At 51.6% G+C, this 14,232-nt stretch overlaps 1 protein-coding gene across 1 annotated transcript in view; it reads right to left on the bottom strand.

Annotated features, from left to right (window-relative positions):
* SGPP2 (sphingosine-1-phosphate phosphatase 2) overlaps nucleotides 1–9,934 on the bottom strand; it is a 179,451-nt gene extending 169,517 nt beyond the window's left edge. The window contains exon 1 of the mRNA XM_029068172.1: nucleotides 9,906–9,934. The gene's annotated coding sequence lies outside the window, so the exon portion shown is untranslated. The remainder of the gene's footprint in view (nucleotides 1–9,905) is intronic.
* Between the last annotated feature and the right edge of the window lie 4,298 nt (nucleotides 9,935–14,232).

The raw sequence follows: 14,232 nt of genomic DNA on the forward strand, positions 1-14,232 counted from the left end.
ATGGGGCACCTCTGTTCTACCAACATTATTATTATTATTACTTTATAGATGAGGGAACTGAGGCACAGAAGTGAAGTGATTTGTCCAAGTTACCAAAACGGGCAAGTGGCGCAGCTGGGATTATGACTTGGGTCCTTCTGACTCCCAGATCCGGGCTCCATCTACTAGGCCACGCTGCTTCTCATTATACCGCAGATAGTTAAAAAGCATTTTTTTAACAGCCACCACATAAATCCAGGGATTCATCCTATCCCATCTTGATTACTGTATCAGCCTCCTTGCTGACCCCCTTCCCCTCTCCAGTCCATCTTCACTCTGTTGTTCGGATCACTTTTTTTACAAAAACGCTCAGGGCATGTTTCCCCACTCCTCAAGAACCTCCAGTGTTGCCCATCCACCTCCGCGTCAAACAAATAGAAACTCCTTACCACTGACTTTAATAACAACAACATTCATTCATTCATTCAATAGTATTTATTGAGCGCTTACTATGTGCAGAGCACTGTACTAAGCGCTTGGAATGTACAAATCGGTAACAGATAGAGACAGTCCCTGCCCACATCCTGCCTCTGGCCTGGAACGCCCTCCCTCTTCATATCCAACAGACAGTGACTCCCCCGACCTTCGAAGCTTTCCTGAAGACACATCTCCTCCACGAGGCCTTCCCTAACTCCTTCCCTTTTCTCCCACTCTCTTCTGTGCCATCTTGACTGGCTCCCTTTATTCATCTCCCCCTCCCAGCCCCACAGCACTTATGTCCATATTTGTAATTTTGTTTAAATTAATGTCTGTCTCCACCTCTAGACTCTAAGCTCACTGTGGGCTGGGAATGTGTGTGTTATGCTGTTAAACTTTACTCTCGAGCCCTTAATACAGTGCTCTGGACACAGTAAGTGCTCACTAAATACGACTAGCTGACTGATTAGCGCACACTTCTCCATGAGCTGCATCCCTGTTTGCCTACGTGCTCATCGCACGCCATGCCCCGCCCTGCTAGGGCAAAACCAGACTGGGTAACTGTCACCGGGCAAACCACAATGGCTAAAACCCAGCACTGAAGTCCTGGAACCGAGCCTCGACTGTTCCGCTCCTCAATGGGCAACCCCATCAATTATTCAAAACTATTTATTGAGAGCCTTTCTGCAGTGAATTGTATTAAGCCCTATCATTGGAGTAGATGCGAGATAATGAGATACAGTTCAGGTCCTTATTTAAAAGATGAAGTGAGCAGGTCTCATCTCCATTTTAACAGATGAGGAAACTGGGGTACAAAAAGGTTAAGCGTCTTGCCCAAGGTCACGCGGCAGATTCATGATAGAATACGTATTAGAACCCAAGTCTCCCGATTTTCTCACTCTTCCTCTGAGCCTCACCGCCTATAAGCTTTCAGGTTTTCACTTTAAGTCAGTCAGTCATATTTATCGAATGGTTACTCTGTGCAGAGCACTGTACTAAGGGCTGGGGAGAGTACGACATAACAGTGAAGCAGACACATTCCCGGCCCACATGAGCTTAGACGGCGGCATAGCGGTGGGTGGCAGGCAACAGAAGCAAGTAATAACTGGAATTCATTAGACACTTACTATGTGTCAACACCTCACTAAGCCTTGGGGGAAGAGACAATCTAAGCAGATTGGACTGCTTATGGACCCACATTCTGAGGGGGAGAGAGAGAAGAGGTATTTAACCTCCATTTTACAAGGGAGGAAACTGGCACCCAGAGAAATTAAGTGGCTTGCTGAAGGTCCCACAGAAGGCAAATGGCAGAGCTGGGATTAGAAGACGGGTCCCCTGACTTCTAGGCCCGGGCTTTTTCCGGTAGGCCACGCTGACTCAAGAGTCATCACTGTTCCCCCACCCTCCCTACAAGTGTTTCTCACCCAGTGCTGCTTATTTTTGCCTCTGTTGTCGGTGCTCTTCCTCTCAAGAAGGGCAAGAGGCCCTTTCGGAGCCCCCAGATCGATAGCAGGTGGCAGGCTCACGGGGTCCATGAAGAGTGCTCCTCTCCCCACCTAAATCCTCAATCAGTACTAGCATTTATTGAGCGCTTACTGTATGCAGATCACTGTACTAAGCGTTTGTGAGAGTACAATGCAAAAGAATTAGTAGACACGTTCCCTGTCCACAAGGAGCTTGCAGTCTAGAGGGGGAAGCAGACATTAAGATAAATTACGGATATTCATTCATTCAATTCAATCCATCATATCTATTGAGAGATTACTGTGTGAAAAGCACTAAAGTGCATAAACGCTGTGGGACTGAGGATGGGTGACATATCAAGCACTTAGGTACAGATCCAAGTGCACAGGTGATGCAGAAGGGAGAAAGACGAGAGGCAGTGTGGCCTTATGGAAAGAGCACAGACCAGAGAGTCAGAGGACCTGGGTTCTAAACCTGACCCTGCCACTTATCTGTTGTGTGACCTTAGGCAAGTCACTTCACTTCTCTGTGCCTCAGTTACCTCGTGGGCAAAATGGGGATTAAGACCGTGAGCCCCATGTGGGACAGGGACTGGATTATCCTGTATCTACCCCCAGCACTTAGCGCAGTGCCTGGCACGTAGTAAAAACGTAAATCCCACTAAAAGAAAAAAAGACTTCTTGGAAGAGATGTGATTTTAGAAAGGCTTCGAAGGTGGGGAGAGTAGCGGTCTGTTGATGTTCTCTTATAGCCTATCCTTAAGGACCACTTAAGAAGGTGCCCTGAAGCCTTCCCTTTGTCCCACAAAGGTTGAGGCCTAGCCCTAGCTGCATAATAAATAGATCGAGTGTAGTTAATCTTTAATTATTTATACAATTTCCCAGTCCACTAGGGTAAGAGCATATTTTGTACAGGAAATGGAGAATTCGTAACATGAGACTTCCTACTGAATCTGGGCAGAGAATTGGGATGAAATTGACAGTGAGCATTTTCCCCGTGGTCAGAATTGTCAGTCCTGTTTATTAGAAAGAACTTCTACTGATTAGAATGAAGCAAAAGAGAAAAGCTTTCCAGGTGTAGTTTGGAATTTCTTACCACCCCAGTATTCCAACAGAAACCATTAGTCTTTCTAATGCCTATTTTTAGATTTTTGTTTGTTTTTGATACATTACTAATGTACTTTTTCAACCCGCTGTCCAGTCTGACTGAATATTTCAGCGATTTTCAATTCCAGCATTCTCTTCTTGGTTTTTATCATCTTTCTTCCAAACTTAGTATGACCTGTGAAGTGAACTAACCCTCAAAAATCACATCTTAGCCTCACCTGTTTCTATCACGAATCCTCCCTGTCGCCCATCCCCGGCCCACGGTACCAAGGTGTATCGAGGGCACTTTCTTAGACATTTTTTTCTTTTTCCGTCTCCTCTGACTTTCTAATTTGTGTTACGGCTAAACAAAGCTGAATTACAAGTTGTATTCTTCTTTCCTTGGAGAGTTGGGCAAAGGAAAAGGAAATGTTCCCTGGCCCACGTAGTCAACACCAGAAGACTGTGAGCCCGTCGTTGGGTAGGGATTGTCTCTATCTGTTGCCGAATTGTACTTTCCAAGCGCTTCGTACAGTGCTCTGCACACAGTAAGTGCTCAATAAATGCGATTGAATGAATGAATCATAAAGAAAAAGGCCATGAAAGAAACATCTTCACTAACACGTAGAACATCCAGACAGAATCGGTACCGAATTTAGGTTACAATTATTTTCCAGAAACAACTCTATCCTTCCTGTGTGAATATACACTTACAGTATGTTAAAAAAAAAAAAATTCACTGAAAAGCCTAGTTATTCATGTCAGGTTAGGAACTTAATAATTGTGGTATTTGTAAAGTGCTTACTATATGTCAAGCACTGTAGTAGACACAAGATAATCGGTTCCCACATAGGACTCACAGTCTAAGTAGGAGGGAGAACAAGTAGAGAATCTGTCGCCCAGACTTGCTCCCTTTGCTCTCCCCCTTATCAACCCCACAGAACTTATGTACATATCTGTATTTATTTTTCTTATTGATGTCTGTCTTCCCACCTCTAAACTGTAAGCTCGTTATGGGCGGGGAACATGTCTGTTTATTGTTGTATTGTACTCTCCCAAGCGCTTAGTACAGTGCTCGGCACGCAGTAAGAGCTCGATAAACACGACTGAAAGAATAAATGAATGAATCCCCAGTTTTGCAGATGAGGGAACTGAGGCAAGTTAAGTGACTTGCCCAGGGTCACGCTGCAAAGTGGCGGAGCCAGGATTAGAACCCAGGTCTTATAGCTCCCAGTTCTGTGCTCTTTTTACTAGGCCACGTTGCTTCTCAATTTTTCTTCAGCTTGCCAGTGGGCAAAAGGGAGGTTCACGTAGTAGATATGTACATCCGGACCTTTGAACGAGAAGCACACAACGGTATTCACTGGGCCTTCACAGCGTGCAGCGCGGCGTACTAAGCAGTTGGGAGAATGCAATACTTGGTAGACACAATCCCTGCCCTTAAGGAGTTTGAGTGTCCATTCCATGATTCAGACACGGATTAGGCCCGTATGCCATCTCCTTCTGAGTGAGATCTCAAAGAACCTAAAATGAGCGGGAATTCTAGATGCCCAAAGAGCCTGGGAGTGTAGGTGGTTAGGGTAATAATAATGTTAAGCGCTTACTATGTGCAGAGCACTGTTCTAAGCGCTGGGGTAGGTGCAGGGTCATCAGATTGTCCCACTTGAGGCTCACAGTCAAGCTCCATTTTACAGACGAGGTCACTGAGGCACAGAGAAGTGAAGTGACTCGCCCACGGTCACACAGCTGACAAGCGGCAGAGGATTCGAACTCATGACCTCTGACTCCCAAGCCCGGGCTCTTTCCACTGAGCCACGCAGGAGGAAGGAGTACAGAGACTGCATAAAAAAAGGTACCCTAACCCCAACCAAAGACTTCCAGGACTATTCACGTTTCGAGAAAAATAAAAATGAAGAGAATGAGGAATTACCGCCCACAAAAAAAATCTGAGAATCAGAGGAAGGAGGAAAAGGAACTGCTACTGTATTGTGTCTCGACATTTACCCAGAAAGACAGCCCTGTTCAAGGTAACCGGGAAGGAGAAAGCACCGTGGCTCAGTGGAAAGAGCCCGGGCTTGGGAGTCAGGGGGTCATGAGTTCGAATCCCGGCTCTGCCACTTGGCAGCTGTGTGACGGTGGGCGAGTCACTTCACTTCTCTGGGCCTCAGTTCCCTCATCTGGAAAATGGGGATGAAGACCGGGAGCCTCATGTGGGACAACCTGATTCCCCTGTATCTACGCCAGCGCTTAGAACAGTGCAGAGCAGTAAGCACATAGTAAGCGCTTAAGTACCAACAAGATGATGAGAAATAGTAGACTCTGTGGGGCATAGCAAAGCCCAAACCGCGAAGAATCAAGTAAGGCACATCTCCTCCAGGAAGCCTTCCCTGACTGAGCCCTCCTCTCTTCTCCCACTCCCTTCTGCGCCGCTCATCCTAGCTCCTTCATTCTTTCTCCTTTCCCCACAGCACATATGTACATAACTGTAATTTATCTATTTATATTAAATTCCGTCTCCCCCACTAGAAATCGTTGCGGGCAGGGAATGTGTCTGTCTGATGTTATATTGTACTCTCCCAAGCGCGTAATACAGTGCTTTGCATAGAGAAGCAGCGTGGCTCAGTGGCAAGAGCCCGGGCTTGGGAGTCAGAGGTCGTGGGTTCCAATGCCGCCTCCACCACTTGTCAGCCGTGTGACCTGAGGCAAGTCACTTGACTGCTCGGTGCCTCCGTGACCTCATCTGTAAAATGGGGATTAAGACCGTGAGCCCCACGTGGGACAACCTGATTCCCTTGTGTCTACCCCAGTGCTTAGAACAGTGCTTGGCCCATAGTAAGTGCTTAACAAATACCATCATTATTATTATCATTAGTGGAACGAGCCCAGGTTTGGGAGTCAGAGGTCATGGGTTCTAATCCCGGCTCTGCCACTTGTCAGCTGAGGCAAGCCATTTCACTTCTCTGTGCCTCAGTGACCTCATCTGTAAAATGGGGATTAGGCCTGTGAGCCCCACGTGGGACAACCTGATCACCTTGCACATCTACCCCGGCGCTTAGAACAATACTTGGCACATAGTAAGCGCTAAACAAATACCATCATTATTATTAGTGGAAAGAGCACGGGTTTGGGAGTCAGAGGTTGTGGGTTCTAAACCCAGTTCCACCATCAGCTGTTTGACTTTGGGCAAGTCACTTTACTTCTGCCTCAGTTCCCTCATCTGTAAAATGGCGATTAAGAACGTGAGTCCCACGTGGGACAACCTGATGACCTTGTATCCCTCCCAGCGCTTATAACAGTGCTTTGCACATAATAAGCGCTTAACAAATGCCATCATTACTATTTAACAAATACCATTATTATTAGATATCTGTAATGTGTTTATCTATTTTATATATTTATCTCTACAGACAGAGATGGCTATCTTCCCTTCTAGACTGTGAGCTCGTTAGGGGCAGGGAATGTGTCTGATGATAAATTGTAGTCTCCCGCGCGTGTAGTACAGTGCTCTGCACATAGTAAGCCCTTAACAAATACCATTATTAGATAGCTGTAATTTATCTATTTTATATGGATATTTATCTCTATAGATAAATGTGTTTGATGTTAAAGTGTAGTCTCCCGAGCGCTTACTACAGTGCTGTGCACTTAGTAAGCTCTTAACAAATACCATTATTAGGTATCTTGATTCTATTTATTGTTATTGTTCTTGTTCTTGTCTGTCCGTCTCCCCCGATGAGACCGTAAACCCATCAAAGGGCAGGGACCGTCTCTATCTGTTACCGATTTGTACATTCTAAGCGCTTAGTACAGTGCCCTGCACATAGTAAGTGCTCAATAAATACTATTGAATGAATGAATATCTGTAATTTATCTAATTGATATAGGTATTTATCTCTATAGATAAATGTGTTTGATGTTGAAGTGTAGTCTCCGGAGCGTTTACTACAGTGCTGTACACATAGTAAGCACTTAACAAATGCCATTATTAGATATCTGTAATTTATCTATCTTACATAGATATTTATCTCTATAGATGGGGAAACAGCGTGGCTCAGTGGAAAGAGCCTGGGCTTCAGAGGCAGAGGTCATGGGTTCGATTCCAAGCTCTGCCGCTTGTCAGCTGACTGTGGGCAAGTCACTTCACTTCTCTGGGCCTCAGTGACCTCATCTGTCAAATGGGGATTAAAACTGTGAGCCCCACGTGGGACAACCTGATGACCCTGTATCTCCCCCAGCGCTTAGAACAGTGCTCTGCACCTAGTAAGAGCTTAACAAATACCAACATTATTATTATTATAAATGTGTTCGTTGAGCACATAGTAAGTGCTCACTAAATAGGACTTGAATTGGCGGGGGGGGGGGGGAATCTCTTGTCGTCCCGGGGAGGATCGCAGCGTCTTGAAGAGGATCGCAGCATCTTGCAGCCTTTCCAAGGGGTGGGGGGAGATGGGCGAGCGGGGGAGGGGTTTGGGCAGGGTCCAGACCGCTGGACCACCCTCTCCCCCATCTCTAGAGTAGCAGGGTGGCTCAATGGAAAGAGCCCTGGCTTGGGAGTCAGAGGTCATGGGTTCCAATCCCGCCTCCGTCGCTGGTCAGCTGTGTGACCTCGGGCGAGTCACTTCACTTCTCTGTGACTCAGTTCCCTCATCTGTCAAATGGGGATGGAGACGGTGAGCCCTAAGTGGGACAACCTGATGACCTGTTCCTTTATCAGCTGTTTGGGCAATTCACTTGACTTCTGCCTCAGTTCCCTCATCTGTCAAATGGGGATGGAGACGGTGAGCCCTAAGTGGGACAACCCGATGACCTGTTCCTCCCTTTATCAGCTGTTTGGGCAATTCACTTGACTTCTGCCTCAGTTCCCTCATCTGTCAAATGGGGATGGAGACGGTGAGCCCTAAGTGGGACAACCCGATGCCCTGTTCCTCCCTTTATCAGCTGTTTGCGCAAATCACTTGACTTCTGCCTCAGTGACCTCATCTGTCAAATGGGGATGGAGACGGTGAGCCTCACGTGGGACAACCTTGTATTCCCCCCCACCCACCCCAGCGCTTAGAACAGTAGTAAAGGCTTAACCAACATCACCATTATTATTATCATTATGCCAAACGTCTTCGAAAAAAACAAAAACACCTATCCCGCCGATAGGGAAGTGGAGAGAGCCCGGGCTTGGGAGTCAGAGTCATGGGTTCGAATCCCGGCTCCGCCACTTATCAGCCGTGTGACTTTGGGCAAGTCGCTTCACTTCTCTGGGCCTCAGTTCCCTCATTTGGAAAATGGGGATTAACCGTGAGCCTCACGTGGGACGACCCGATGACCCTGTATCTCCCCCAGCGCTTAGAACAGTGCTCTGCTCATAGTAAGCGCTTAACAAATAGCAACATTATTATTATCCTCAGTGACCTCATCTGTAAAATGGGGATGATGACTGCGAGGCCCACGTGGGACCCCCTGCTGACCCTGTATCTACCCTAGCGCTTAGAACAGCGCTGCGTGGCTTAGCGGAAAGAGCCCGGGCTTGGGAGTCAGAGGTCGTGGGTTCTAATCCCGGCTCCGCCGCTTGTCTGCTGTGTGACCTTGGGCGAGTCACTTCACTTCTCTGTGCCTCAGTTACCTCATCTGTAAGAACAGGGATTAAAAAATGTGAGCCCCACGTGGGACAACCTGATTCCCCTGTGTCTACCCCAGCGCTTAGAACAGTGCTCTGCACATAGTGAGCGCTTTACAAATACCATAATTATTAGTAAGGGCTTAAGAGAGGGCTTTAGAGAAGCAGCGTGACTCAGTGGAAAGAGCCCGGCCTTAGGAGTCAGAGGTCAGGGGTTCGAATCCCGACTCCGCCACTCTTCAGCTGGGTGACTTTAGGCGAGTCACTTCACTTCTCGGTGCCTCAGTTCCCTCGTCTGTCAAAGGGGGATAATAATAATAATAATAATGATGTTGGTGTTTGTTAAGCGCTCACGAGGTGCGGAGCACTGTTCTAAGCGCTGGGGGAGATCCAGGGGAATCAGGTCGTCCCACGTGAGGCTCACAGTTAATCCCCATTTTCCAGATGAGGTAAGTGAGGCCCAGAGAAGTGAAGTGACTCACCCACAGTCACCCAGCTGCCAAGGGGCGGGGGCCGGGATTCGAACCCATGACCTCTGACTGCCAAGCCCGGGCTCTTGCCACCGAGCCACGCTGGGGATGCAGACTGTGAGCCTCATGTGGGACAACCGAATTACAATAATGCTGGTATTTGTTAAGCGCTTACTCTGTGCAGAGCACTGTTCTAAGCGCTGGGGGAGATCCAGGGTCATCAGGTTGTCCCACGTGAGGCTCACAGCGGATCCCCATTTTCCAGATGAGAGAACTGAGGCCCAGAGAAGTGAAGTGACTGCCCCCCGCCCCCCCCCCAGTCACCCAGCTGCCAAGGGGCGGGGGCCGGGATTCGAACCCATGACCTCGGACTCCCAAGCTCGGGCTCTTGCCGCTGAGCCACGCAGCTTGTAACTACCCCCACTTGTCAGCTGGGTGACCGTGGGCAAGTCACTTCACTTCTCGGTGCCTCCGTGACCTCATCTGTAAAATGGGGATGAAGACCGTGAGCCCCACGTGGGACAGCCTGACTCCCCTGGGTCCACCCCAGCGCTTAGAACGGTGCTCGGCACGTAGTAAGCGCTTAACAGATACCCACATTACCCCAGCGCTTAGAACAGGGCTGGGCACCCAGGAAGCGCTTCACGTCCAAGGGCAGGGACCGTCTCTAGCCGTTGCCGATCTGTCCCTTCCAAGCGCTTAGTGCAGCGCCGTGCACATAGTAAGCGCTCAATCAATACTCTGGAATTGAATGAACAAATACCAATATTCAAGAAATAGGCAAGGTGATGACGCCCCGTCCCCCGGCCGGTCCTGGCTTACCTGCGGGCCGGAGCCTCTCCTGTCCCGGTCGGCAGGGGGGTGGGCAGGGGGGTGGGCAGGGGGGTGGGCAGGGGGGTGGGCAGGGGGGTCGGCAGGGGGGTGGGCAGGGGGGTCGGCAGGGGGGCAGGGCCGGTCCCGGGGGAAGAGCCCGCAGCGGCGCTGGAAGCGGGCCACCAGCTGGGCGTCCTGCAAGCTCCGCAGCAGGTCGGCTGCCATAGCCGTCGCCAGGGGACGAGCGGGCCGAGGGGCAGGGCTGCAGAAGGCGCAGGGCTGCAGGGCTGCAGGGCTGCAAAGGTGCCGGGCTGCAGAGGGGCAAGGCTGCAGAGGGGCAGGGCTGCGGGCCCCGGCGTCGGGGTGGGCACGGCCCGGCCTCCGGCGTCCGGGGACGGAGGCTGTGGGCGGGCGGGGCGGGGCGGGCCTGCGAGCCCCGCCCCCTGCTTACCGCAGGCCCCGCCCCCTCCGCCTGCAAAACCAGACCCGGGCCCGGACACGCCCCTCCAGGTGTCCAGGCCCCGCCCCCTCCGCTGGGGCCCCGCCCCCTCGCCCCCGAGGCCCCGCCCCTTCACCGCCCCCCGGCCTCCCCAGGTCACGCCTCTTGCCATGGGACGGCGCCCCCACCCCTAGGCCACGCCCATCAGACCTAGACCACGCCCCCTCATCCAGGGCCCCGCCCCCTCACCCCATAGGCCACGCCCCTCCTCTGGGACCTCGCCCATCACCGCCTAGCCACGCCCCCTCGCCTCTCCAGCCTCCCCAGGCCACGCCCCCACGCCTAGGCCACGCCCTCTCACCCCAGAGGCCCCGCCCCCTCCGCTCCAGCTCCGCCCCTCCAGCCCCTTCCAGGCCACGCCCTCCAAACTGGCCCCACCCCCATCCTCCCTTGGCCACGCCCCTTCCCCTCCGGCCACGCCCCCTATTTCGCCCCGTCCTCCAGGATCCCCAAGCCACGCCCCCTGGCCTGGCCACGCCCTTAAGTCCCTCTAGGCCCCGCCCCCTGTCCCTCTGGCCCCTCCCCCTCCCCTGCGGTCAGCCACCCCCCATCTGCTCCGGCCTCGCCCTCCCCCTCTTAATCATCATAATAATAATATTGGTATCTGTTAAGCGCTTACTATGTGCCGAGCACTGTTCTAAGCGCTGGGGGAGATCCAGGGTCATCAGGTTGTCCCACGTGAGGCTCACAGTTAATCCCCATTTTACAGAGGAGGGAACTGAGGCCCAGAGAAGTCAAGTGACTGGCCCACAGTCACACAGCTGACAAGGGGCAGAGCCGGGATTTGAACTCATGACCTCTGACTCCCAAGCCCGTGCTCTTTCCACTGAGCCACGCTGCTTCTCTTAGCGGTGTTAATAATAATAATAATAATAATAATGGTATTTGTTACGCGCTTACTCTGTGCCAAGCACTGTTCTAAATGCAGGTGTAGGCACAAGGTCATCAGGTTGTCCCACGCGGGACTCACAGTCGACTCTGCCCCTTGTCAGCTGTGTGCCTGTGGGCCAGTCACTTCACTTCTCTGGGCCTCAGTTCCCTCACCTGTAAAATGGGGATGAAGACTGGGAGCCTCACGTGTCACAACCTGATTCCCCTGGGTCTCCCCCGGCGCTTAGAACAGTGCTCTGCGCGTAGTAAGCGCTTCACGACTACCAACATTATGATTAATCCTCATTTTACAGATGAGTCCCAGAGAAGGGAAGGGGCTTGCCCAAGGGCACCCGGCAGACAAGTGGAGGACTTGGAATTAGAACCCACGACCTTCTGACCTCCAAGCCCGGGCTCTTTCCAAGAAGCCACACTCCGTCCGGCCCCCACCTCTCCAGGTTCCGCATTCATTCATTCATTAATTCATTCATTCGTTCGTTCGTATTTATTGAGCGCTTATTGTGTGCAGAGCACTGTACTAAGGGCTTGGAAAGTACAATTCGGCAACAGATAGAGACAATCCCCGCCCAACGACGGGCTCCCCGTCTAAAAGAGGGAGGCAGGCGGCAAAACAGAACAAGTCATCAGGCATCAATACCATCAAAATAGATAAATAGAAGCATAGATAGATATGCATCGTTAACAAAATAGAGTAATAAATAATATAGGCAAATATGCACCAGTGCTGTGAGGAGGGCGAAGGGGTAGAGCAGAGGGAAGGAGTAGGGGGAATGGGGAGGGGAGGAGGAGCAGGGGGAAAGGGAGGGCTCAGTCTGGGAAGGCCTCCTGGAGGAGGTGACCTCTCGGGAGGGCTTCGGGCCTCGCCCCCTCTGATCTGGCCGCACTCCTTCAAGGCCCCTCGGCCACTCCCCCTCGACTATTTATTTTGTTAATGAGGTGTCCATCCCCTTGATTCTATATATCGTGATGATGTCTTGTTTTTCATTCATTCATTCAACAGTACTGACCGAGCGCTCACCCTGTGCAGAGCACTGGACTAAGCGCTTGGAATGGACAGGTCGGCATCAGATAGAGACGGTCCCTGCCCTTTGACGGACTGACAGTCCATCTGTCTCCCCCTGTCACTGGGCAGGGATGGTCTCTGTTGCCGACTTGTCCGTTCCAAGCGCTTAGTCCAGTGCTCTGCACAGAGTGAGCGCTCAATCAATACTATTGAATGGATGGATGGATGAATGAATGAATGACTCTGGCTTACCGGTCGCCTTGAGCCGGACGCTTCGGGTCAAGGGGTTGGTGAGCGAGCACTGATTGCCTCGAGTCCCTGCAGAACCAGTTCGTCCGTGTGTGCCGTGTGTGCACGATTAAGTCGCTCGCCCTGGGCGATGACTCCTGGGCTCTTTCTAAATCCGGCAGTTTTGCAACCCGTCACTTTGTGTTGGCCTTTCCTGGGGTTGCTCAATGTCTTGGGCAGCTCTAAAGGATCGGGAAACATCCTCTGGGTAGCCCAGCCTGTCCAGAGATAATACTAATGATAATGTTGGTATTCGTTCATTCATTCATTCATTCAATAGTATTTATTGAGCGCTTACTATGTGCAGAGCACTGTACTAAGCGCTCGGGATGAACAAGTCGGCAACAGATAGAGACGGTCCCTGCCGTTTGACGGGCTTACGGTCTGATCGGGGGAGACGGACAGACGAGAACGATGGCACTAAACAGCGTCGAGGGGAAGAACATCTCGTAAAAACCGATGGCGACTAAATAGAATCGAGGCGATGTACAATTCATTAACAAAATAAATAGGGTAACGAAAATATATACAGTTGAGCGGACGAGTACAGTGCTGTGGGGATGGGAAGGGAGAGGTGGAGGAGCAGAAGGAAAAGGGGAAAATGAGGCTTTAGCTGCGGAGAGGTAAAGGGGGGATGGCAGAGGGAGTAGAGGGGGAAGAGGAGCTCAGTCTGGGAACGCCTCTTGGAGGAGGTGATTTTTAAGTAGGGTTTTGAAGAGGGAAAGAGAATCAGTTTGGCAGAGGTGAGGAGGGAGGGCGTTCCGGGACCGCGGGAGGACGTGGGCCAGGGGTCGACGGCGGGATGGGCGAGACCGAGGGACGGCGAGGAGGTGGGCGGCGGAGGAGCGGAGCATGCGGGGTGGGCGGTAGAAAGAGAGAAGGGAGGAGAGGTAGGAAGGGGCAAGGTGATGGAGAGCCTCGAAGCCTAGAGTGAGGAGTTTTTGTTTGGAGCGGAGGTCGATAGGCACTGGAGTTGTTTAAGAAGGGGAGTGACATGCCCAGATCGTTTCTGCAGGAAGATGAGCCGGGCAGCGGAGTGAAGAATAGACCGGAGCGGGGCGAGAGAGGAGGAAGGGAGGTCAGAGAGAAGGCTGACACGGTAGTCTAGCCGGGATATAACGAGAGCCCGTAATAGTAAGGTAGCCGTTTGGGTGGAGAGGAAAGGGCGGATCTTGGCGATATCGTAGAGGTGAAACCGGCAGGTCTCGGTAACGGATAGGATGCGTGGGGTGAACGAGAGGGACGAGTCAAGGATGACACCGAGATTGCGGGCCTGCGGGACGGGAAGGATGGTCGTGCCATCCACGGTGATGGAGAAGTCTGGGAGAGGACCGGGTTCGGGAGGGAAGATGAGGAGCTCAGTCTCGCTCCTGTTGAGTTTTAGGTGGCGGGCCGACATCCAGGTGGAGACGTCCCGGAGGCGGGAGGAGATGCGAGCCCGAAGGGAGGGGGAGAGGACGGGGGCGGAGATGTAGATCTGCGTGTCATCTGCGTAGAGATGGTAGTCAAAGCCGTGAGAGCGGATGAGTTCACCGAGGGAGTGAGTGTAAATGGAGAACGGAAGAGGGCCGAGAACTGACCCTTGAGGAACTCCGACAGTTAAAGGATGGGAGGGGGAGGAGGCTCCGGCGTAGGAGACCGAGAATGATCGGCCA

The sequence above is a fragment of the Ornithorhynchus anatinus genome, chromosome 1 (genome assembly GCF_004115215.2).
Source record: "Ornithorhynchus anatinus isolate Pmale09 chromosome 1, mOrnAna1.pri.v4, whole genome shotgun sequence".
Lineage (NCBI taxonomy): Eukaryota > Metazoa > Chordata > Mammalia > Monotremata > Ornithorhynchidae > Ornithorhynchus > Ornithorhynchus anatinus.